The sequence below is a fragment of the Tenrec ecaudatus genome, chromosome 12, assembly GCF_050624435.1.
Source record: "Tenrec ecaudatus isolate mTenEca1 chromosome 12, mTenEca1.hap1, whole genome shotgun sequence".
NCBI classification, from domain to species: Eukaryota; Metazoa; Chordata; class Mammalia; order Afrosoricida; family Tenrecidae; genus Tenrec; species Tenrec ecaudatus.
The window spans coordinates 47461899-47489703 of NC_134541.1; the positions used below are offsets into that span (position 1 = coordinate 47461899).

The window sequence follows — 27805 nt, forward strand, 5'->3', positions numbered from 1 at the left end:
GGTAGAGAAAGTAATTACATATGAAGCATGTGCAAGTTGAAAAAGATGCTCCAGTAGGAGGAAAACGATGAAAATGCAGAGGAAAAAATGATTACAAATTAAAGCAGAAACAGCAATTTCAAAAGATAGAACATCGCTAAAGACTAATTTACTGATCCAGATTTAGAAGATCAAGGACATAATCATATTGATACAATAATGAAAATATTTGAGAGAAAGTATAGTAAAATTGAGTTTTACTCCAGAACATGCTTACACATCTATTAAGAATTCTAGCAAGAACAGATAAAATGAAAGATCAATGATAATTTGATAATTAGGAGGGGGGAATTCCTATCCTGAAGATACTTAGAGCCATTGGAAGTTCATAGAACCAAGAAAAGGCATGAAATTCCTGAAACTCCTAGGAAGCAAAATATCTAGCTTACATATGGAAGTACAAAACTCAAACTGACTTTTAACTCATATTAGAAGTGAATCAAGCAATTCCTTCAAGAGTCTGAGAGAAAAGTTAATTTAGAAATTTGAGTATACAATATTAAAAAACAAAACCTCATTACATCAGGCAATTATGACTCAGAAACCCTTTAGAACAGAGTAGAGCTGCCTGGATGAGTTTCTTAATCTATAATCCTTTATAGGAGGAGAAAGCTGCAGATGCTCCCGTGGAGCAGGTGGTGGTTTTGAACTGCTAACCTTGTAGTTGGTGGCCCAACACAAAATCCATGAACCACAGTGCCTCCTAATGTGCCAGAAATGAGTATCAGAACTGAAGAAAACATAAAATATTTAAAGATACAAGGACTTAGAGCATATGCAGCCACAGAGCACCTCTAAAAGACCAATGAGATAAGAAACAGCATGGAGTAAAATTGATAGCAAAATGCAAAGTTTGACAGAATTGGTTCATTTTCAGAGCTAAGAATTTAGAGAATGTAATGATAAAATACCAATCTTGCTTAAACAGAAAGCATTTATTGTCGTCAAATATATGTACACTGTGAACAGAGTATGTCCAAGTAGTAAAGGTAATCATTCCCGTCCGAGTTTCTCATTCTCTTTTGCCAGGCGGCATGCTCTGTGCTTGCGCGTGTAGTACATGATGCATTTCCTCTGACAAACTAGGGAAATAGATACTAGTCTGGTTTTCTAGATCAGGAAACATAATTTCTTTACCTCATGGAAACCTGTGTCCTTTCTCTTTCCTGCTAATGTGATATCAAAAAAAATAAATAAATAAACACACAAATGAACTGCTATTGAGTTGATTGTAACTAACAGGGACCCTACAGACAGCAGGACTGCCCCTGTGGCATTCTGAAACTGTGGGGTTCTGGTTTTGCATCTCTCTGAAAAGGCAGCAAGTTGTAACAAAGGCCGTATTGTTATCTCCCTTGAAAATGTTATATTGTCCATTTGGACCTCCACCTCCTCTCCCCCCTGCTATGGAGGCCCCAGAAATGTCATTTATTTGACTCACTTCCTTCTAGGATGTGTGTGCTCTTTGGGTTCATTCTAAAATGACGTGAATGTTGGTGTTTTTATAGATAATTCTGTTTCCCACAGTCTTTCTGAAACCCCTTTCTGTTTGAAATAATACTGTCATATTGTGCATATCCTTAATGCTCTGTGGAATTGTAAAGTTTCTATAAATGGCTATTTTACATGAATTCTAACTGCTTACTAAAAATGGTCTCATTGAAACGGGATGCAGTCCCATCAAGAGGGCGAGTCTTGAATAAGTATTTGATGGGAGAGGACGAACTGATGAATTTGTTTTGTTTTCAAGTAGACGATAGTATTTTGATAGATCTTACTCAAATAATATTTTCATAATTTAAGGTTAAAGCTTCATAACCTTAAGCTTACTCAAATAATATGTTCATAATTTAAGGTTAAAGCTTCACAGCAAAGCATGGCACAATTGTCAACTCATGATGTCCGCAACCTGGCAACAGGCCTCAGATTGAACTTGGTGTGTTCACCCAATCTTCAAAAGTGCATTGTGTGTTGTTAAAAGCTGAAAAATGGAAATACTGCTATGCTACCAGTACTTAATCATATACACAGATATCTTATTTTGGGAACCATAGAGCCAAAGAGGTTCAGAAAGTTAAAACCAAAGTCCCTTATTTATAACTAAGGACAATGAAGAACAACAACAAAGTACAACTGACAGACTCAAAGAACACTGGATTCAAAATAACATTGGGCAGGTTAATTTATCCCGAACACCTCCAAAAGTTTGAATGACTATTGCCTTCCTGAACTTGGAAAACTATCGTGCAGCTGGGACTATAGGAGGGAATAATACAAATTTAGAAACATCTTGTAAAGTGATAGCTGAAGTACATTGTAACTGATGTGTGCTACAGATTGAAAAGAAACACCTAATGGCCAATTGATTGTTTCTTGAAATATAAAATAATAATGTAAAAAGCATAAAAAATGTACTAGGAAAACATTGCCATAAATGTAGATATATGGCAGCATTTACTTTTTAAGCTAGTAATTCAATTTCCTGTTATCTGAAATTCAGGTTTAGGTCATAGATTGGTGATGTTTAGCATACAAATTGGCCAATAACATTTGCAAATAGTTTGTAAATTTAAACCTCTAATGCCTGGTTTTGTGCTGTAACTCCAGAAAAGAAAATCAATTTAACCCCATGCATTGGTTTTCTCCTTAAAATGTATGAAATTTTAATATGATTGACAGAGCACATCATCATTATGCCATCTGTTGGGTAGGCCGATTATGCTTATGAATACAGGAGTGGAGCGAGTAAGAGTGATGTGCAATTGATTCCACAGTTGGTCTGACTGCTCATTAACAGTTTGAATATAGCACAGTTATTTTCTCAAATGGAAGGTCATGGTGCAACCTATACGTGCCCTCCTGTTTGTTTTAAAATTAATTTTGCTAATATTTTTCTCAAAATGTTTTTGTACCATTTCTTCTGCTAAGTCTGATGGATTCTTTGTTAAATAATTCTACTGCCTTCTATATTTATTTGACATTTCACTTGCACATCTTTCAATTCACCATTTAGGAAATCTAAAGGGGGCTCTATCCCGTATTCTCTTGAATGAAAGCCTATCTCACCCTTCATTTCTATAGCACGCTGACTAATTCCTTGTGGTTAAATATGGACGGAGTGTAAGATGATGGTGATAGAGTCAAAACACAAGGGGTGATTTATAGACTGACTGATTTCATAAATAGATGAACAAAAGCAGGTTCCATTTGTCTTGCCATACTTTAGTCTGATGAAGTACAAAAAGGGCCTGCCTTCTCATTTCCCGTACCACTTCAAGGGCCTGCATTTGGAATGTTGATTAAATGTACCAATTATGTTGCTGGTTTGTGGGCCTTCCTGGGTGATGTAAAAAGCATTGCAATCGCAGAAAGGCTGTTTCTTCCCTCTTGGATGTGGAGCTGGGCGATAATAAGTCTGTTCATTGAGAGAAGTGATACTGATCCTATAACAGCCATGTCTGTCCTTTACTTGCCCCACAAATCCCTGAGAGAACATCAGAAGACAGAAGAAACAAGAGTAATGCAGGGCTAGGCAGTCCTATTGAGGCCCTCCAATCGCAGTGCTGTCTCCAGTTGAGATCGCCTATGCAATCAATACATTTATTAAATCATATTACTAAATTTTGGTCTAGCTCTGATTGTTTATTAAATCAACAGTTTACTTAATAAGACAGTAAGCCTGAGAACTCTATATTGGTAATATATTTCATCAGATCATTTTTTTAAATATTATTATTTACCTGCCATGGGAGTAGATGCATTTGTAATTCATCAACATTCTTATCAAAATAAAGTTCAGAGTATCTAGGGAATCCTGTATTGTGCAGTTTAAAATATGTTCACAAATTCTTTGCTACTCATGCAGTCAAGAAGTGGCCTGTGGTCCCTCCATTTGAAACAAGGAGAGATTTGGGGGAAACTTGTAACCAATAAGTAATAAGAGTGATGTTATGTGATTCCCAATCCTAGGCTAAAAAAGATTACACAGCTTCTACCTGCTCATTTACTTGCTCTTGCAGTCATGGGCAATCATATAAGCAATCTGTAAACCAATCATCCTGGGAAAAATTGCAAACTACCCCATAAGAAGGAGAATCACTGAAACTTCACAGTTTCATGGGGGGTGAGGGGCAGAGGGTGGGGAGTGGTGTCAGGGGAACAGAGAGAGAGAGAGAGAATAAGTTGTGCAAATTAGCCCCACTGATCCAGTGCTAGTCACTGGCTGATTGCAACTTCTGAGATCCTAAACCAGACCCAGCTCAATGTTTCCCAAAGTGGGCCCTCCTCCTCCCCCAGCAGAGGTGGGTGCTGGAACACTCCAGGGGGACTGCAAGAACCGATACCTATATTTTATCTTATATTGTGGACTATAGTATAAAAGTTTATCATTGCCAGGAGGCATCTGGATCATTTTATTTTCTGCAAAAAAAGGATGTTAGGGCAAATAAGTTTGGGAACATATGACCTCACATAACCCTTTCAGAATTTCAGATCTACAGAAATCAAGAAGTTTTCATATATATATATAATCTGTTAAAATATATCTTAAATATACAAATACATCTAATGTATAATATATCCTGTCTTATGTTGCATGTTGTGTTGTATTATATATATATATATATATATATAGCTTGTTATATTAAGCCACTACATCAATGTTGTTTTTGGATAATTTGTTTCACAGCAATTTTTATGTAGAACTTTTATTTCTGCTAAATATGAGGCCTAGGTAAAATTTACATTTACAGATGAATTGCATTTCCTATAATAAATCCACTTTGAAATACATTTGTTTATAATCATATTATCATTTTGGTATTTTGTCTCCCCACATGGATCTGTGACTTTGGGCCTATGATTCTGCCTCTCTGTGTCCCTTGAAAGAGAAGCTGTGTATTAAATTCTATGTATTAATCTACCTTTCCATTAACTGCTTAGCTCATTACCTAATTGTACCACACAGCAGCTCTTTTACCATATCAAGTTCCCCAGATGTTCGTATTATAGAATGACGTGAAATATGTTTCCAAATGATATCACTGTTTCCTTGTCCGTCCCCCTTTATCCTTCTCTCCTGTATTGGTGCAGCTCCAAAAGCATGGCTTACATGTGCATAATGTCAACATCAATTATGCGTGAAGTTTTCTGACTATTTTGATCACAAGATACCACCTTTAATATTATTTGACAAAGATTTACAAACCATTTCCTAGTTGATAGTTGAGACCACCATTTTGAGACTTTCTCAAATGTCAGCTGGGACTCTTAGCATTTATCAAGAAATTAGCACAGATTTTTATTTAGTGATTGATTTGCTAAATAAATTATTCAAATTTCTTATCTAATTAAAAATTATATCACTGTATGTCAGTTTTTTACTTTATTCTTTTTATTTTGTCAATTGTGTTCTTGACATTAAGCAATACTGCTTAGCCAAAGAGAACAATTTTGTTTTATTGTACTTTGGAATATTAGATCAAATTTTTCTCTTTAAGTTGATGGAATTCACAGATGAAATCACAAAGCAAAAACTGAAAACCATTTAAAGTTATTTACCTTAAAATTTGACATTTTTCTTCTAACCTTTATTGACTTTAAGATGTTATTAAAATTCTTCCCTTCTGTGCTATGAAGACTCATAGCAACTCTATGACAGAAAACAGTAGTCTTAGAGACTTTCCAGGCCGCCATCTTTAGGGACAACAACGATGACACCTTTTCCTGCCAAGTAACTGGGAGGGTGAAAACAGCTGAGCACTTAACTCTTACGCCACCAAAGCGCTTTGACTGTGAGCTGAGAATAACCCCATTTTATTATCTTTCCAAATTGAATGATATCTTTTATGCAAAGGGTCTAAAAGAATGTCATGATTATTGGTTTTACATGCCGACATAAGTAAATAACTTAGAAAAAATGGAATCACCAATAATTTTTAGTCTGTATGTCTCCAGGAACCAATGTAAATATCTAAATAAAACAACAACTATGTGAACAATGGTTAACTTCTCATATCTTCCCTTCTTTTTGCATTTACAGATGTCATCCATACCGTAGGGCCAATTGCTAGAGGCCATATTAATAGTTCCCACAAGGAAGACCTTGCAAATTGCTATAAATCATCTCTGAAACTGGTGAAAGAAAATAACATCAGATCAGTTGTAAGTATTTTTATGCTCCTGCTATTTTGTCTTTTGTTAGCCTTTATATGTTTTTCTTCAAAAAAATACTGTTCCCCCCAAAGAGTAGATTTATATGCAAAAATAACATCTGCATGAATTTATGGGTGACATTTTTCTGTTGAGCTCAAGATACCATCTTTAATATTAAATATCCTTGATTCTAGAAACTATATCTAAAGACCTTAGCAAATTATGTAGTTTACTAGTTATCATGACTTTACACTTTAGCAAGTCATAATAGTTCATGATTTTCAATGATTTAAAACCATAGAAGTTCAGAACTGGATATGTATCATCTAGTTTCTTCTGTCTATTTTACTAATATCTTTGGAAGAAGAAGAGATGGTGGGCAACTCCCAGGGGGATGGACAACAGACAAGGGGGTAGAGGGAAACATCACACAGTACAAGACATGACAAAATAATAATAATTTTGAAATTATCAAGGATTCATGAAGGTGAGAGCGAGGGACAGGGGGAAAATGAGGAGCTGATACCAAGGGCTCAAGTAGAAAGAAAATGCTTTGAAAACGATGATGACAACATTTGAACAAATGTGCTTGAGAAAATGGATATATGTATGAATTGTGATAACACTTGTACAAGCCCCCAATAGAATGATTTTTAAAAAAGGATGTGGGCAAATGTTTAAACAAGGCAAACAACATGATTTTTTGAGTTAGTATTAATACACACTCACATACCAAATGAGCAAACTGACTGCCATTGAGTTCATTCCAACTCAGAGAGAGCCTCTAAGAAAGAGTACGACTGCCCCTTGTGGGTTTCTGAGACTGGAACTCTTTACGGGACTAGATAGTCCTGTCTTTCTCCCACAGAGCAGCTGGTGGTTTTGAACGGCTGACCTTGCTGTTTGAACTGCTGACATTGCTGTTGGCCACTCATCATGTAACTTTATACCACCAGGGCTCCTAATAATACACATCATCCTCACTCTTCACCTTATTAAAGACCAGGAAGGCTGTCATGTGAAAATTGATGTTATATGCAAACAGAGGATGACCAAATCATCTCATCCTCTCATCTGTACTGTGAAATTCTTGTTGGGCCCTTCTGAGGTCATTTTCTGCAGCTGCTTCCCCTTCAATGCCTTACCAAAAGAGAGCTCAGCACGCACCACCATCCACAAAGAAGGCTGCAAGCTTTTCAGAGCCAGGGTGGCCCAAGTACCGGCATTCACCGCATCCTTATGGCCCTCTTTCTCACCTATCTTTCTCATATTTTCAGGCACATCCCCTCAATAAGCCCAAAATGCCCTTGGTAAGTTTATTGGGGACAAGGGCACTTTTGTCCATAGACAGAAAATCAAAGTGCCCAAAGGGGGTGCACAATACCCTGTGCTCCTTACACCTACTCACAGTTCCTCAATGTGGCAATCACTGGGCAGTCCTGCTTACCCCAACCCTGTGCTTTTATGAGAATCAACAATCCAGCACTTCCACTAAGGCCTTAGTGGTCTCTGTGCTGCTGGACACTCAACCACTGCTTTCAAGCATGTCCACACAGCCTGCCTGGTCTCTCTATTGGTGCCTGCTCAAGAGAGGGCATTCATGAAGAGCTGGGAGCGACAGAGGTGCCTGACATGGGGTCCTATAGGGTCAGGGCTGCCTCTGACAATGGCCCATTCCATTCTTTGTGGCTCTAAAGGGCTGGAAGCTTGGTTGCTCCTGCCGTGGCTTCAGCCCCCATCTGCTCTACTCAGCATCCTAGAGTATAGTGTTAGTCTGGGTAGACTAGAGAAAAAAATTCATAAACATGAATATATATATATATATGAAAGAGTTTATATATAAGATCTATTGAATATTGAGAAAACATCTCAGTCCAGTCCAGATCAAGTCCATAAGTCTGATATTAGCCCATATGTCTGATGCCAATCTATAGAGTCCTTTTTGGACTCAGAAAACACATGAATGATGCTGAATGCACGAAGATCACAGACCAGTGGGAAGTTGTGTGGATCCAGTGGCAGTATAAGCATCTCAGTGCTGGCAGGGGTCTCCACATGGCTTCTCTAGGTCCAGAGCTCTCACTGACATCAGCATAGATCCATGTGTCTTGTCAATAGTCTTTCAGGGAGTGAGTGGAGAGAGTCTCCCACCTCCAATGAGGAAATACCAGAGTTCCCAGAATTCTCAGGCCATGCCCACACAGAGGCCTCATTGGCTATACAATGATTGACAGACTAGACCCTACCCTTCACTCTTAATCTTCAAATTGACACCAGATTATGTAACTACCACAAGTACCCATTTCCTTCTCTCTGATAGTGAGATACAATGTAACAGGACCTTCCTTTCTATTTACACACAGTGTCTACCAGTAAGTCTGGGATCTTTGCGTTTGTTACTACCAGACATGCACACTTAATACACAAAATATTTGGATAATATTTTACTATGGTAAATAAGGACATTTGTATAGTGAGATATTAAGTGTAGAATAGGTATATTTCAATTTCGCTGTATATTGTTAAAATGCATGCAGTTTAATCTCTATATACATGTATGAATGTGCTTTATGAGAGTATGTAAATACATAAATCCAGAAATTTGCTAAGATTTCTTTTTCTGATATTTATCTTGTGTATGTTAACTTGAAAAATGTAATTCTTTTAGATTTATTTAGCCTTCCTAAACTGTGTATGCCACATCCTTTTTAAGTTTTTATTAATTTAAAAATAGGATAAAGAAAATGTGGACTTTATTTGTTTAGCAGTAGGAGGAGATGAAAAGAAATCACTTCTAGCTGGATTTAGAGGTATTTACTCATCTGCTTTTATTTTGTAACATTTCCTACCTTTATTAAATTGTAATTACACAATGAACATAAAATTATGAGAAAAAATCAGACTATAAATATACAATATTAAGTTGATTTTTCCAGGATATCTTGGCTCACTTAAAACTCTGTTGAAATTGTAGGTCAGGAAGATAGGTAAACATTTGACTTTTTAACAGATTCAATTAATGAGCTGGTTTTTGGAGCTTACAAAAGTAGTGGTTTATTATTTGCATAAAAGGGCATTAAGAAGTAAACATGGATGTGTCTGTACTCTCAGGGATGCGTTCTGTACTCTGCATGCCTGGTTGTAATTAGGAAGTGACGTTTTGAATGCTGCATTTGTGGATCTTCTGAAAATCATATGTTTTTGCTAATCAATTATTACAGTCTTTGATGTTTTAATTATTTCATCCTAATCCAGATTTCGTACCATTTCATAAATTCAATCCTATCAAGCGGAGCTGTGTAATCGCTGCCACAATTAGTTTGAGAACATTTCCTTCAATCTTGTGCTCCTTGGTATCAGTGCCTCCTTATCTCCCTATCTCCCTTGCTAGACTGCCAGGAAGTCCAATTCTCCTGATCGATGCTATACATTCATGCAAGGTGGGTTTTACATACTGGAATACAGAAAAACACTTAACAGAGAGTCAAACAGGCTACCAACAGTGACAAAATACAACAGCGATAAGCTCCAACAGAAAAAACAAATTAGACTATATTAAAAACCAGGTAAAGCACAAAGTGCATTAAAAGGGCAATCAGATAACAAGGTTGTAGTCATTCAAGTCAACTTCATCACCGTGATCTACTGCAGTTCTTTCCAACTACATGGTCTCTTACATCTGTGCACAACTATTCACAGCATGGGGTTTCACTCTGAGATTATAAATCGTCTGTTTTCAAATGGATCGATATGTGAAATTCTGTTCCAAAGGAGAGGAGAAAGGTGACTTTCACAGGACACCAGTTGGGTATTTTGTTTGCTATAAGAAATCAAAACTGGTGTGCACATTCTAGAAAAAAATTAAATTTTGTCAATTTGGTTATTAATTTATTTTTGAAAGCAAGAGGCTTACAAAAAAAGAAAATGGCTATGTATAGATGTTTCTTCACTAATAAATTCGATGGTATACACTGGCAATTTGTTTTTAAAACTCAAGAACAAATAAGAGAAGACCTATTAGAAAAGGGGGGAAATTAATAGCCTAGTGGGCCAGGAAAAGAAACATCCTTAACTATGAAAATCTTCAGACTCATTTGTTGTCACGATGCATTGGGGAGCCAAAACAAAACACACACCAAACTCACAGCCATTAGATTGATTCTGAATCACAGTGAGCCTGTAGAAGTTATCGGGTTGATCTTATGCTCTATAGGAATTATCTCTCAAAACCAAATGTATTGCCAGCAAGTCAGTTTATAGGTAAGTCATATTAACTTTCTTTCCTTTTTTAAAAAAAAAGATAATTTTATTGGGGCCCTTACAGCTCTTATAACAATGCATACATCATTTGTATCAAGCATATGTGTACATAGTTGCCATCATCGTTTTCTCCACATTTACTTTCTATTTGAACCCTTGGTATGGCTCCCCTTTTTTCACTCCCTCCCATCCTCATGACCCCACGATAAATTATCATAACTTACACTGACCACTGTCTCCCTTCACCCATGTTTCTGTTGTTTGTCCCCCTGTTGGGTGGGAGGGGGGTTATGCATAAATCATTGTGATTGGTTCCCCTTTCCTCCCCTCCCCTCCCTACCTTCCCCCTATCTTCCCTGTATCGCTACCCCCATTTCCTGAGGGGTTTATCGGCCTGAATTCCATGTGTTGTGAGTTGTTATCTGTACCAGTGTACATGCTACAGTCTAGCCAGAACTGAGTCAGGACTGAGGTCATGATAGTGGGGGGTGAGGAAGCCTCAAAGAACCAGAGGAGTATTGTGTGTTTCATCAGTGCTATCCTGTGCTGTGGTTGACTCATCCCTTCCTTGTGACTTTTCTGTGAGGGGAAGTCCCATTGTCTACAGATGGGTTTTGGGTCTCTGTCCCAACCTGTCGTCAGTCTCAACAATATGTTTAGGTTATAGTAACTTTCAGGATGGCCTGAAAACAATATTATCTTAACATCTTTGAAAGGAGCCCTAGTGTTAATTGCAAGGTCAGCAGTTTGGATTCACAAGCTGATCAGTTTGAGAAAGTTGAGACTTTCTGATCCTATAAAAATTGATAGCCCTAGAAATCCACGGGCACTTTTCTACTGTCTCATAGGGTCAGTCTGTGTACCTCAGTGTCCAAGGAACATATATGTAGTCGATTTACCCAATGCTACATGTCACCTGATCTCTTCACTGTTGCTTCCATGAGCATTGATTGTGGATCGAAGCAAGGTGAAATTCTTGAAAGCTTCAGTCTTTTCTCTGTTTATCCTGATACTACTCACTGGTCCAGTCGTGAGGATTTGGGTTTTCTTTTCATTGACTTACTCAGCACTGAAGAGAACAATCTTTGATCTTTGTCGGCAAGTGCTTCAAGCCCTCTTCCTTTTCAGCATATAAGGTTGTGTCATCTGCACATAAGGAATTGTTAATAAGTTTTCATCCAATCCTGATATTGCCTTTTTCTTCATATAATCCAGCTTCTCTAATTTGTTTAGCAAAAATTGTGACCGAGTGCCAATATGCCAGAACAAGATACACAGAGGAAAGTTTGAAATTATCAAGGATTTCATTTGACTTGGTGCACAATCAGTGCTCTTGGAAGCAGCGGTCACTAAATCAAATGATATACTGCGTTGGGACAAATATGCAAAATACACCCTTAAAGTGTTTTTAAAAAGAAAGAAAGAAAACAAAGGTGACCCCTAAAGGACTAAGGGGTACCTGTCAATTTATGACTTTATAATAGCTCCAGACATGTGAAAGGTGGATAAAGAATAAGAAAGACCAAAAATCTTTCAAATGATGGTGTTGATGAAGAATAGTCAACATAGTGAGCGCTGCCAGAAAAAGACCAAAGCCATGCTGCAAGGAGCATAGCCAACGTGCTTTAGGAAGTGAGGACGGCGAGATTCTGTACCACGTATTTTGGAAATGTCTACAGGAATGGCTCTTCCGCTGAGAAAGACTCTTGGTAGAGAATCCATGAAAAAGAAAGCCTTGCCGATATGATTGCCCTAACGGGCTTCAACCCAAGCTCCCTGGGACATAGGATCGGGCAGTGTTTGTCTGAGTTGCCGCTGACTTGAGAGTTCCTAACAGCAAAATGAATGCATCTCATTGTTTACCAACAACTAACACACGCAAGTCATGAACAGCATTGCCATAGGTGACTTCCAAACCTCACATGCTTTACTCCTACCCCGTTTCTGTTCCTGTGTCACTTTTCACATTATGTTCCATCCTTTTTCTGTTAAGATAACTTTGCATTTCTTTATTGTACATTTGATGATACGACCCTTGTAGGGCATAAAAGCTAAATTTACCCATTGAAAACACCAAACAATTATAAAGTTCTATGCCGACTCTCTTCTTTAATGGTAGCTCTTCTATTTATTTCTTCTCTTCCACTGTATCTAGTATTCTATACTCTCTAGTTAAAGCACACGCAAAACTCAAACTTCCTGGCCCACACTGCCACACTTGAGCCTGGCTCTACTCTGCAATCATTCCCAAAGCCTACTTTTCCTAGGCTTGCGGCATGCCAAGATTTCGTTTCTTAGGTCTTCGTGCAGGGATTTCTCTCTCTGTTGTGTTTTTACTGGCTTTGGGCTGCTTACTCCCATTCCTTCCTAGGACCTAGCTTGCCATGTATCAAGGCATACTTTCTAGGTCAACTTTCTTTGAATGTTCTGCCCACCACATCTTCACCAGCGATTGTAGATTTGCAAACCAGACCTCAACTTCTTCTGGGGTCAATGTGATGATGATATTCTGCAACCCCCCTTCTTACAGGATGCCAACTTTCTTTGAATGAGTGTTCCTTTTGTCCTTCTAACTCTCTATTTGATGACTAGAGTTCAATAGTTGCTTGTTTTCATCTACATTAGCCAAGGAGGGTCAGAGCATGCAGCTGCTTAGTAGTTTCCTGGTGCTTCTTTGAGGACTGTCTTACTTCATGAAAAACACTATGTCTTGAATGGTATTACACAATAACAATGATAAAATTCCATGAAATCATGGTTATTTGAGGAAGTTGTAGACACTTGCTTATCAATGAATTCATATTTTATACAATAGGTTTTTATTATGTGGGAGTCACTATAGAATCAACCACAAATGTTTTATATAAAATGTGTGTTTATTAACATGGAAATAGCACTTAATGTGAACTGAGACCAAAGAATATCTTTCATAAGGCATCATACCAAATCGGGTTAATTTGGAGCCTACTATTGCAGCCAAGAAACCAAGGGTTTTAGAGCTATCTGTTACTATTTTAGCCAAAGGCAGAGACCAAGTCGATTTGAGAAAGTCTACGTTTATTTCTGCAAGCATGTGATAGAAGGGAACAGTAGGGTTTGCTACTTCCAAACTACTTTGAAAATTCAGTGAAGATCAAGAAAATTATATACCTTAAAGTATATGACAAAACAGACCTTGCAACAGGCCTAGAAGATGATTACGGTTTACAATGATCAGGACGCCAAATGGTGGGACAAAGGGAGCTAGCTTCACAGGAAAATCATCCACATTTCGCCAAGAGTTATCAGACCATCAACTGATATCCACATTTCTCCAGGAGTTATCAGACATCCATTACTTACCGACACGGTCTTACGTGTCTCCTAATTTAGAACATTCTAACTGATTGATCTTCATAGGGATTTCCACTGCAAGGGAGGGGATTGTTATATTTCTAGTATTTAACAAACTAGATCTTTAAAAATATGTTATATTAAAAGTATTTGATCAACTCTTTCACCTCTATCATTATTATTATTATTATTTGTACTTTGGGGGCTACGTAACTTTTTCAAGGTGGAGCCGTTGCTTTTTAAGATCCTTAAGAGGTCTTGTGCAGAAGATCCCCCAATACAACACGTTTTATTTTCTGATTGCTGCTTCCATGATCATTGAGTCTTTTTTATCATTTTATTGGGGCTCTTACAGCTCTTATCACAATTCATACATATATCCATTGTGTCAAGCATATTTGGACATATGTTCGCATCATCAGTTTCACAACAGTTTCTTTTTACTTAAGCCCTTGGTATCAGCTCCTCCCTCTATCATTATTTCATGATGGGTTTCACTCAGGAACAAATTATTATAGCTTTCAGCATATATGCAATATGTCTATAATTAATAAAAATTACTACTAGCATTGTTAATAATATCAGGTCTATAATTACTAATATTATTAATATTACCAATTCATTTTTGCATTTACAATATTTATCATAGAACCTAGGACAAATGTTATTGCTCAGTCCTTGATTATATAAAGTTACAGTAAATATGTCACTATCTGTCCCTATTATAAAATTTAAAATAACTTTAAAATTTCAAAATATTATCTCATCCTATTATAGTTTCAGTTACTATTTGTCATTTTGCAGAAAAGCAACCAAAATCAATAATCAGTACATAGTTAAGTTGGAGTAGTTATTAGGTTAAAAACAAAACAAACAAACAGGCAAAACAAGTGGCTATGAGACAATATGGTAAAAACCATAATGAGATATAGTACTTTATTGGCCCTTATCAGTTATACTATACTGTAGTAACAAAGACCTTTAGAATCGTTACTATTTTAACCCAATAAAATATACTTGTCATTCTTCGCCTGGGTTAAAAAACATTGCTAAGGGATTCTGCTCAGCAGTTATTTGGGATCCCTGGTTCAGAAACATCTCGCTATCTTGCAGCTATACTGTCTGGGACTTAAAACTCCGATTAAATAACAAGTAATTTGCAAAGTCATGTGTGTAATGTTACTGACTCAACCCAGAAGTAACACATATCATTTCTTCTCCCATGTCCTTGGCCACAGCTTGTCACATAGCCCGCCCCCAAACAAACAAACAAATCAAACTGCAATTGAGTCCATACTGACTCATAGGGACCCCATCACTATGAGTCGGGTCGAACTTCCCCTTGTGAGTTTCTGAGTGGAAAGCCCCCTCCCTCCCCTGCAGAGCGGCTGACTGCAGAGCTTGCATTTAGGCAGAACAGGTAGGCACTCTGCCACCAGAGCTCCTCCACCTGCAAAAGGCATGAGAAATGTCTGCACAGATACTTGGTTGGATTGACTTCGGTTCCCAATATGTGTGCTGTGGACCTCAACCTCTAGATCTGTGGTAATAATTGCATTGGGTACTGGATTTTATTGTTGTTAATAAGATAGTATTAGTGTAGTATATGTTTTAAGTCCATTTCTTTTGAGATCTAAAGTGGCAGACTGATCGAACAAGCGCTTATGGGGGAAGAGAGATGTAACATGAGATCTTCCACTTCCAGGGAGTTGATCAAACTCCCAGCTCTACCCTCTAGGACCGAGCAGAACGGTGCCTGTGAGTATGGAGACAGCCACATCCTTCACTCTCTGAACCACCAAAGAGAGGCTGGAGAGTTAAGGATGTATTTGTAGAGACACCAGAAGGAATGAGCCTTACCCTGGAGCCAAATCTCTGAATTCAGACATCTAGACTCCCACTGTTCGAAATGTCTATTTGTTAAAGCCATCTAATTGTGTTATTTCTGTGATAGCAGTACTAGATAAACAAGACCGAATGAACACAGCTATTTTTGCCCAAGTTACACTTAACATGAAGGACTTAATCAACAGCTCCCCTTGACAGGAAAAATTAGAAGACAGAAAAAGTACTGAGCATCTCAGTTTGGGGAAGGAGGAGAATTGCAAAGGATTCCCCTTCTCAAGGGAAGTTATGAGATGCAGACACCAGAATAGGTGAACAAATAAACTTTGCTTACCTCTCATTCAGTGTGTCCTGACCCTATTTTGAGAAACAAGAAAAATATCTTTTTAAAAAGAGACGGGAGAATGTGATAGACAGCTACGGCTGACAACATATAACAGTGATTTGAGTGTTGGCTGCGCCATGGTTAACAGTCTCTCATTAATAATCTAGATGGAGGCTAAATTCTTCCTCTATCCCATTCTTATTTTTGACTTTTTTCCTCAAATATACTTGTTTTTAGTTGTAAAATAATAAAATAAACTAGTTAATAGATATAATGACTTGTTATACAGTTAAATTTCTTTTTTATGAATGAATGTTTATGAATGAACTTTACTGACACTAGAGAATGTTTTATTTGAAATTACAATCATGATTCCTCTTCCAATTTTACCATAAAGAAATAGAAACTAATGTATCTGACCAATCTGCTTCCAAGAACTAGTTGACACAAGACACTTCCAATTTATCAAAAATCAAATCCACTTATATTCCTCTAAATGAGTTCATATTCTGAAAATACACAAATTAATTTTTATAAACATTCTTCACTACTTCAAGAATGTCAATTCCAATATAGACAAAGTCCAAGGCTCCATGTGTATGGCATGATCTGAAAAATAAGGAACTGTAACTAGGAATTGAAAAAATAAAGTCAGAAAAAATGGTTTTATTTCAGTGAAACCTTGGGAAAGATAAAGTTAGATATTAAAAAAATGAACCCAGACAGGTCATATGGCACAGACAAGCTCACGTCACCACATTTAAGCAGAAATGTCATGAGAACACTTTTCCTGAGGGCATCTTCCTGGCCCCCTCAGACTGGCCTCTGCTTGGCCTGAGGTAATCTGTTTTAATATCACCATAGAAGGCAGGTTTCACAGTGTCCTTGGAGCAATTCTTATTTAAACTAGCCCTCTCTCCAGATAAGGAGAGGCTGGAAGTCTTTCTCTCAGGGACAGGCATGTTCATCACCCACCGCTGCATGGAGGGCAAGCTGGAGACAAGATCCAGGAATGGGAAAATACAGGGAGCCGGAAACTTGACCTAAATAGACTTTTGTTTTACTTCAGTCAATATCACTTAGTGAAATATGTATTTTACCTTGCTTTTTCTTCTGCTTTCTGTATTCCGCCCCCTCCCTGAATAATATAAAAGAGGATTGGCCAGGGAAGACAGGGCTGCAGCCTGGTGAAAAGTCCCTTTGGAACATATCCCACTGTAGTCCAGGCTACCTGACGATAAATACTTCAAACTGGACCTTGTAAGGGTCTCCTTGCATCCAAACACACAGCAGTAGAGCTACAGGATCCTAGCACATGTGACCTGAGAAATGAGGTCTGTCTAGTTGGAAACATCTGGATTATTTCTGGGACCATAGTGTGTCTTGAAAAGCATTAGAAGGATATTTTGCACTTGGTTCTATGGTAAAAAGAGACCAAGCATTCATAGGTGTTTTATACTGATCCATTTATTAAGTCTTAAAGAGGACAAAGGAAAAGATAAATTATCCCATCAGCATGAAGTCACAATAGTTTTCAAGGTTTCACAGCCACATGGCCAAATTAGAAAGCATAGAAAACAAAGGAAATTCATCACAAAATCATAATTGGTGGCCGTTAGGCAGGTTCTCTAGAGAAACAAAAACAGAAGACATGAATATATAAATATATATATATATATAGTTACATTTATACAGTCAGGACACATGAATATATATATATATATATATATATATATATATATATATGTAGGTTTATACAGCGGAAGGAATATAACAGCTAATTAGTCCACACAGCAGTACAGAGGTCTAAGTTCAATTCACTTTCATGGAACAGCTTCAGTTCAATGTGGATTGCTGGGTCTAAGGTCAAGGAAGCAGACAGTGGAGTCTTCCCTCTGGCAAGACAGGAAGATTCTGCCCACAGGCAGCAAACAGCAGGGTGGGTCAGCAACAGTCGGCTCAGGAGCTCAGTGAAGCAGGCCCAAATGGGATATCCATCTCAAGCAATGACCATATTTTCCAACACTTTTTCCTTCATTTGTGCTTTCAACTTTTGCATTTCAATCCTCCATAATTATAAATGTTCATGGATGGTATGTTGTATCAATTTCAAATGAAGATGTTGGTAATATTTTTCAGTCCTTGCACACTACTAGCTTTAGTGATTGGTGCATACATTTGAATATTATTTGTATGAATTAAAATCCCTTGTATGTGGATAGACATGATACTTTCATAGACGGCATTGTATTTCGAGATAGATCTTAAAATGTCCTTTTTGCTAATGAGTATAATGCTATTCTTCTAGACTGTGTCATTTCCATCAAATTCATGGTTGAAAATGGTTGAAAATGACCAATACTAGTCTGTTTAAGTTCACTAATCCTTAGTTCACTAATCCTTAGGATATGGATGTTTATGCATTCTGTTTCATTTTTAATGGCTTCTAATTTTCTAAATTCATACTTTGTATATTCAAGTTCAAATTATCAATTGATATTTGGAGCTGAGTCTTTTCATTTTGAGTAGTGCCCTATTCTCACAAGTTTTAAACCTAGTGCTTGGAATTTAAGCTCTAACGCAATGATTCACTGTTAAAGGTGTTTTACATGAAGCATGCTTTCAATAATTTACATACAGATGAAAATCTTGGGATGATCTCCAGAGTGTGTGTAGAATGAAAACATCAAATAAAAATCCATATAGAGCAAGGGCTGTTAAATGAAAATCAATAATATGATTTGTGTTATTAATAGCTATATTATAGAGTATCACATGGATACTGTCATGTATCATATCACTTTTATTCTTTTGTTTAAGATAACATAGAAATCTACCATAAGAATTTATATGTTATTTTTTACTTCCATTTCTCTGTTTTTCAGAATGTAATCTAAAATTCCTAAATGGCAATTCAGTCTACCAATAAGGTTCATATTTAGGAATCTGATCCCTACCATTCAAAGAGGATTACAGTAATCTCTTGTCTCAGTATAAATTGTAAGGCATAGATTCATAGTTATAAATTATCTTATGCATTCAGAAAAACTTAATTGAAGAATCAGAGTATACCAAATTTGACACTATTTTACAAAAATTGTGAGAATAAAATTGATGTTATTTATAAGACAAACAACGAGAAATATCTCTGTCTTTTCACCTTCTTCCTACCCGGGACTCTGTGTCTACCCTGGTGGTAGTCTGTCATTGGCTACTTCAATGGATTATGTCATGTTCCCATGGATCATGGATCCAGGAAACTTTGTACCTACTGACCTGTGATCTCCTGGATTCCTGTTCTACCTTTCAGCATCGTGGGTCTGCAGCAACGTGAGTCTGAAGAGGGCTCTGGCTAGCATCCATGGATTTGAGTTGGACTGAGTTGAAATGGCTTCTCATATTACTTCTTCATATAAAGTTCTTTCTTATGCATATACATGAGACTAACAGACTTTGTTTCTCTAGACAACCCAGTCTAACACAATTTGGTATACAATAAGAGTGTGGTTTGAGAGAAGTAAATTATAAAGAGGAGGAGTGAATTCTTATCTAACCTCTGTCTTCTGGAAATTAGGTGGAATTGGATTTGTTCCTTCTCCTTTGGTGGTCATAGGAGGTCAGCAATGGCCACATAGTTAGCTCAGTTGGTATCTAGAAAAGTCATGGGAAGTGAGATTTTTGATTCTGAAAAGCTTTCTTTGCTTATTCCTACCTAAAATGGCCAAAAGAAATATCATGGATGTTAAATTGCAGCTCAGGGAAGCAAAACAACTCTTGGACTTTCCTTAAGCAAAGGCCAGGCTGCTTAATCTAAAGGGCTGATAGGCAAGGCCTGCGGGATTCATTTTGCCTGCAGCCTAGGCCACATGCTTACGGATGGGATTGTCCAAGAGAACTTTGAACTGTACTAGAGTGTTGTAAAAAGAATTATATTTAGCATTTGACTCTACGAGGATGACATTGATGTCTCCAACCACTATTACTGACACAATGAGTAATAGAAATGAATATTGCGATTAGAGAGAGCTTTTAAGTTCTCCTGCCTTCAGCCTTTACAATTAGATTTCCTAAAAGGGATATTGGGATTACCTGCAAGGAAAGGCTTTTCATTTGAAGACAAAGCAGAAGACTTAGAAAAGTTAAGCTGTACCCAGTGTCCTGAGTTCAGGGGATTTGTGTTTGAAAAGACATACATCTAGATCTGTTTGGAGACTGAAGTAGAAGCAAAAAAGGTGCCTTTGTTTTTTGAAATTTTGAGCAAGCAATGAGTCTATGCATTCAACTAGCCTGGAAAGTTTGTGCCTGTGAGAGAACCCCCACCGTTCTGGGACTGAAAGTTAAAGGGAGTCTGTGGACAACTGGAATGTTCCCTGGGTGACCACGTGGATTCCCTTGTTTAGTGGAAGTATGGGAAATGCATCAATGGAGAGTGAGGTTGCATCTGATCACGGACACTGTGGACCAGGTTCAGAGACTAGAATGATTGCTGATCTCTAGTTTAAAGAGTTGTTTGGTACTGGAACCCATGACATGACCTTGCCTGAGAGGGCTAGTGTTGATGGAAATATGTGAAGGGGCCAGTAAGCTAAGGAAGTTGTGTGTGAAACTTCCTACCATCCTATGACATCCATTGGCCTAAATTAGAATGACCAGATCTGAGTTGACCAGACCCAACCTGAAGAAGAGGAAGTCATTGGCTCTGTGAGCTGATTGAATGGATGGTCTGCTCTAGATTTGACTTTGCTTGTGGATGTAGATACAAGGTTCCAACTAGACCAGAATAAAGATTACTCACATCGAAGAACATGCTTGTCTCCTCAGAGTATGGGGCTGATAGGAAAGGGCAGTTTAGAAATTGGATACCCCAAACTGGAGGAGTTAAAGGCATGAAACGGCTGGCTCATAAATTTCCATGGTTGTCTTTAGTTTTAAATCAATAAAATAAGGAAGATCCTCACTTAATAGTCTTCCCGTTTTCTAATGCATATAGGGAAGAAGTATTGATAGGGTTATAGGGTTTGGGTTTGGGTGTTCACCGAATTGCTGTTGTTAGGCATAAAGTATCTTTTGTTCTGTTCGCTTATAGAAGATAAGATTTAGATGGAGATGGTGCATTTTCAGTTGTACACATGTTAGTTGTATCCCGTTAGGCACAAGTGTGATTTTATTATTGTCTTTCCTTGGAGATTATGTATAGTCATCAAGTTGTGTACAAGTCTCAAGTTGACAATGGGTGACCTGTGACAGCTGTTTAGCCAACTTGACCCTGTCTGAAAGTATAGGGGTGGAGCCAATTCATCAATCCTGTGGTTCCCTGGTGATGTATCTATGAGGGTGTGGACTTGTTTATGAGAACTTCTCTCTCCGTCCCTTTATCTGCCTCCTGCCTTGGATTTTGTGTTGGGGCTAGAGGCAGCCCCTGTAGGCTGCCAACCTAGAGAACTAGGGGTTACTTGCCATATTCTCATGGTTCTTAGATTCATGTGACTCTGTACCCACTGGCCTGTGATATCCCTGATTCGGGATCTATATTGCTGCATCATTGACCTGCAGCTAAGTAAGTCTGAAGAGGGCTCTGGCTAGCATCAGAGCCATGGGCTTGAGTTGGACTGGGATGAGATGGCTTCTTGAGATAAAATCGCTTCTCGTTATAAGTTTTTCCTAATACATATGAGTGTCCTTGATTTTGTTTCTCTAGACAATGCAAACATAATATATTTGTTTAGCTTTTGAGAACATACACAGCAAAGCACATTCAGTTCAACTATTCATTGACATTGATTGAATTTTTCAACTCTGCAACCATTCTCACTCTTTTTTCTAATTTTTTCCTCCTTCACTAACATATACTCACTGTCCCCTAAGATTCCTGTCTAATCTTTAGAGTTTTTCTTGTCACTTTGATAGCCTATAGGCAGCTCTTAAACAAGAACCCAATGATCAAGGAAGGCATATATTTTTATTAGGTAAGTTATACTCATGTTTTGCTTTAGGATTTCAGGGGGGAATTTTTGTTTAATATTTAAAGAAACTCTTAAGGCAATAGTTTCAGGAGTTCAACCAGATTTCATAGCTCCAGAACGTTTGGAGTCCATGAGAATATAACATTTTGTTCTATATTTTTCCATCTTGATAAGGATTCATCTATGGAATCTTTGAATAATATTTTCAGTAATAGTATCTGGATGCCATCCACTTCTTCTGGTCATGTGGAAAAGAGACAGTTGTTTGTAGAGACAATTCGTTGCACAAGGCACACTGTCCTCCCATTCTCGACTCTTCTTCCTCTGTTGCTCCAGGCACGTAGAAACCAATTATTGTATCTTAGATGGTTACTAGTAAGCTAAGACCACAGGCACAAAACAATGAATTAGCAAGTGCACCTGAAGCTCGAAACATATTATTAGACCAATTAACAGGGATGTCTCATGAAACTCAGCTCCTTAACCACCAAACCATGGGATTAATTCCCATAAGCTGTTTGGCTTTACATTAAGTAGCCTCAGTAGCTACTCTTTTCTCTCATTCTGTTTGTCTGTCTCTGATTCTTTATTGCCATTGTTGTACATTTTACACCTGCAAAAAGTTGCTCATTGAAACTTTTGTTTAAAACATTCCCAAACGTATAATGCCAAAAATTAAAAAAAAAAAGTGTTCTATAGCTCATGCTCCAGGATAAAGTTCAAGTATAGCTTTTACACTGCCCTCTTTCCATGGGATTATTCCAGCATCCTCCAAGGAGTTATATTCCTTACTTTGGGAAACACTGGTCTAGTAGGTTCTGCACAGCCATGTGTAGTTTTACGTGATTATGGGCAGAGTAAAAGATGGCTTCCCATGAGTCAGAACCAACTTGACAGCACTTAACAACAATAAAGGATGGGCGCTTTTTAAATGACGTATGCTACTTTGATTTGCACATGTGTTTCATGCTAGATGACTTATTAGATGGAATATATATACCTTTTTCACTGGTAAAACTCACTCATTGCCAATAGAGAGCCCTCAAAGCTAGCTGATGTTCTCTGCACAAATCATAGCTATTAAGAAGTAATCACTGGTAATGGGAGAGCTGGCAGACCTGAAAATTCAGTGGTACCTCCAGGCATTGCAGTAAGAAGTGATTTTGGAATTCTACAGTTAATTGTTTCACTGTAGTATAAATTTTCCTATTAAGTACATTTTAAGATGTAGTCAATTGAATATTGTTATTATTATTATTATTTTATTTTTTGGTACATGATCCTTCACAGAAGTTTGCCATGGCAAAGCGTTCTCAGCCTGAATAGAATGACTGTTCTATTTCATTATCTAAGATTCCATTGTAAGCCACATCAATGGAGACATTTCTTCATGAATTCTGCAGCCTTCAAAATTGACCTTTTTGTTTGACAACCTGACTCGTCTGTCCAACTTACTGTCGAGGTTTCCCAGCCGGTTTTTCTTCTCAAAATATTCTCTGCTCCAGTAACTATAGTTTGATCTTACTTTTGTCTTTTTATACATCACCTAGTCTTAATTCTCCGCTATCTCACTTATAAAGGATGGTGCCAGACCTCTGTGTCTTTTCTTCTTGAGGACTTTACATCTGTGTGACCAAGTTAATATTGACGAATAACAATAGTAGCATTTTCACATTGTAACAGTCTACAATCTGCATTTCTATGTTTTACCTATTTTATTATTCAGATTCTCTACATAGTTGTTGGTGTCTCGTTGATTTAGCAAAATAGAAAGAGAAAAAAATGGATAAAAACATTTTCCCTGCTCCTCCACCTGTGTCCCTTATGTAGTCTCCTAGTGAATGTAGGGTTATATACTCTGTCTATTAGTGACACTCTCATCCGATCACAGCTTTGAGTAACAATGTCGAGAGAGGCAACAGGGCTGGGGAAGAAGGAATACATAGAATGGTGGCAGGTTCATAGATATGCTTAAGCAGGTAATCACACACTTTGACACACATTTTCAGATACTATATAATCTGTGTTTTCTGTTGGCCACATAAATATAATTTGAGTTAGAGAGATGAGATTTATCATTTATCCATGAAACATCGTAATGAGAATAGCTAATATTTCAGATACTCTTTTCATTCCAAGTTCACTGTGATTTACTTAGTTAAATCTCAAAACAATTTTCATATAGAGAATTTTATTGTCTCCAATTTACATAGGAAGAATGTGAGTCAGAGGGAGAACAAATACGTTGTTTGGCTAGATGCCTAGGGAAAGGTAGAGGTGGGGTTTAATTAAAGTACCAGAGAAGAGGGGAAATCATTTTGTCTCGTTGTCCATGAATTTCCTGAGTTGAGACCCAACTACACAGCTGTTAACAACAGTTGAAATCCAGTGGTTTAACCCTTTCCTTTGTTGCCCTTTGGACTAACCCCGAGCTCCCCAGTGGGGAGAGTCTGACCTTTGAGGAAGCACTTGTTAGGGTTGGGTGGTTGATCCAGGGAGGCTGCGGTACGTAAATCAGCAAAGCTCACATTGAAGATGGCCCACATCCCAACGATGTTGAATGCCCCACAGAGACGTGGGTAGCAAAAAAGCTACTTGTAAACAGAAAGAACAAAAACCCAATTTGGTTTTGTGTAAAAACAGGGTTTTTTGTTGTTTGTTTGTTTGTTTGGGCCTTGAATATGTACAAAAGGGTTTCAAAATGTTTGCAGGAAAATTGTTTTCAATGCAGGGTTTTTTAAAGGAACTCTTTGAGGCCCCTCACATTACACTGATAGGCAAATTAGAAAAGTTACAACTGAGTTTTTTCACCATTTTATTAAACTTGCCTGAGAAAATAGAGAAACCAATGGCAGTGTCTCTCACTTGTACTAGCTGAATCAGCCCTGCTCCGGTCTGTATTTTCAGATGTTCTGTTCATCGTGGTTTCATAGAGAGCACCAAATATCTGACCAGTTCATTGTCTTCCACTGTAGTCATCATGCCTGCATAAATGCAATGTTGCCAAATGAAATTTACTAACAATTATACCCTTGCATCTTTTATATTATTCTTATGACAATATATTGATTTAAAATTTTTAAAAAAACCTATGTTCTCCTGGAAACAGACTCTGAGGCAAAATTAAGTCCTAGAGTTTTATTTCGGAGATGGTTCTGGAAGTGCTGCCGTGGGCTTCAGGACTGAGACACAGAAGGAAAGGCACCTGACAGCAGATCAGATCAAGTCAGTTGCCACTGCAGGAAACTGAGGTCCAGTCTTTCTGGGTACCTCTGGGTGTGAGGCGGTCAAACATGCCTCACACCTGTACCACCTGAAGGACAACTGAAGCTTCGATGTTCATCCTCCACTCCCATCTGCTAGTGGCTGAGGACTGCTCCTGAAAGGTTAATTCTCATCCTCTCTCAGTCAACCACTGCGCATGCCGAGAGAAGCCCTCCAAGTGGGGAAAAATATCATGGGTGTTTGCTTGGGAATGCTGCGGCTGGGCGCTGCCCTGCTGATGGGTTTGGAGTAGACACATAGCTGCTGCTTCATTTATAGAGTTTGATTGAACTATGTATAAATCTCATTTAACACAGACAAGAGGCCTTACATATATTTGCCATTAAAAGAGACTCGGGTCTAATAATTTGGGAGTCACTATTTTCATATTTTCAACATCAAATTACTTTCTGCTCTGGATATTTTGTTGAAACTGTGTGTTTTTAGTAATTTATGGTATTTTAAATGAAATGATAAAATTGTAAAATAAATTCTGATACAATGAGTGGGATCTACATGTCTCAAAGGGGTTCTCAGGTTGGGGTTATTGGGCTAAGGCTCATTTCTTCAGATTCACACAATTATTCAAGTCCCTACCAGATGCCAGCATTCACTAACAGTGTTGCATAAACTCACTAAACCTTGTAGGGAGAAAATGTAAGTGGATACTACATGTTCTACAGTTTCCGAAGGGGTCAGGTTGAGCTTGTGATAGTCTAAAACTGCATCCAATATGCTAAACCCTGGTTGCCTGCAGTTAAGTGCTTTTTTTCCCCCTCCCAATAATTGAGGCATGCCAGTTTTCAACTTATATGACTTTAGTATGGTGTCACCGATCATAAGGGTGGCAATTAATATGGAAAGAGTTACACAGGCAGTTCCTGGGTCTGACTTATGAACAAGTCCTACTCACATTGCTGTGCAGGGCTTCACACGCGGACCGGCTCTGTCATGGCAAAGAACATGAAACAGAAGCAGAATGGAACTTTATCATTTGGAGCAAATGCAGTGTGGGTAGATCACATGGCATTAAAAAATAGCCATAATCCTATTATCAATCCCATCACTTAATTGATATACAGCACAGCCAATCAGATGCAATCTTAAGTGTCAATCAGATGCAATCTTAAGTACAAACAATGGTGCTAAGTGCAGCAAAACTGACAAGCTAAGTTATTGCCAATTTTTAGACCTTGCTTTTTCTCTTAAACGTAAGAAAGGGTATTAAAATGAGTGGGGGAGCTGGATCAAGTAAGAAGAGAAAAACGCATCACTTTCATACGGAATGGGAGATTTTGACACTACAAGCCGACATTCAGCTCCAGTTCAGAGCACACGAACAGTTCTGGAACTTATTCGCAGAGGGAAAGTACCCAAACATATGAAAATATGCTGCCTCTCTGACTGCATTATTTGGATCTACTTATTTATGTGAGTTAGCCTTTTCCCACATAAAGATCATTAAATCCAAGTACCGTTCCACCATGACTGATGATCATTTGGAAGTGTGCTTGAGGCTGGCTGTCAGCAGCTACTGTCCGGAATATGCATCCCGGGCTCTTTCCATTCAGTGCTCATTCATCAGAGTAAACTCAGGTCATGACAAAAAATGTGCACAGTTAATTGTGTTGTGTTGTGCAATACGGACTCATGCAGGTATGCAAGCTTTATGACCATACATTGTACATATAAAGAATTCTTAATGCATGTATGAATAAATATAACACACAAATAAATAAAATACATGTTTTGCATTTTTGCAGTTGTTAGATCATTTTGACTTGATCGTTTTATAAGTAGCTCGCATGCTGAAAAAGTGTGAGCACCCTTATTGGGAGGATTCATCACAGTCCCCAGAACAGAGAAAGCACATGCTAAAGTCCTGACACGAAAGATTCAGAAGAGGTGCAGTGAGCCCTTTCTGGAGCCTGCTGCATGAGATTGCGTTATTGGAAGGACGATGGGGAGCCACACACATTCCGAACAGCTTGTGCAGCCACTGTCTTTGAGCTGGGTGAAAGAGCTTTGAATGGGATCCTGCCATGTTGTACAAACAGAACCCAAATCAAATTCATTGGCACCTATTCAATTCCAACTCATAAAGACTCCACCAGGCACAATAGAACTGCCTCTGCGGGTGTCTGAGACCGTATATTTTTATGGGAGTAAATTGCCTCACCTCTCTCCCATGGAGCTACTGGTGATCTTGTAGTTAACAGCAAAACACACCCTGTTCAATGTTATGTAAATTTACTTCTCACTTTGAAACAATTCAACAGACCCTTATTTACAACAAAAATTTAATCACACAATCAGCTGCATTTGCTACACTGTGTAGCTTTCAGTCACTGAAAGGCTTCAAGCACATTCTTACACTAAAGTCAGGCTAAATTAAAACCCTAGGCTCCTGCTCCCATTGACCTACAAATTCTTATAGACATGGTTAGGAACAGATTTCATTCATAAGTCATGGATTGCCTGCGTATCCTATTCATGAAATCCTGAAAGAAGAATATAATGTTTAGGTTAGGGTGAAGGTCATATCACAATACTGTATTACCTTTGTTGAATATTTTCTCAGATTCTCAATATACTACAATTTGATTTGTCATGCAAATATCAA

The 27805-nt window shown here is 37.9% G+C and overlaps 1 protein-coding gene across 1 annotated transcript in view; it reads left to right on the forward strand.

Annotated features, from left to right (window-relative positions):
- Window positions 1–6085: 6085 nt before the first annotated feature.
- Window positions 6086–27805, forward strand: part of LOC142422460 (ADP-ribose glycohydrolase MACROD2-like) — a 971437-nt gene continuing 949717 nt past the window's right edge. Inside the window, exon 1 of the mRNA XM_075527841.1 lies at window positions 6086–6201. The gene's annotated coding sequence lies outside the window, so the exon portion shown is untranslated. The remainder of the gene's footprint in view (window positions 6202–27805) is intronic.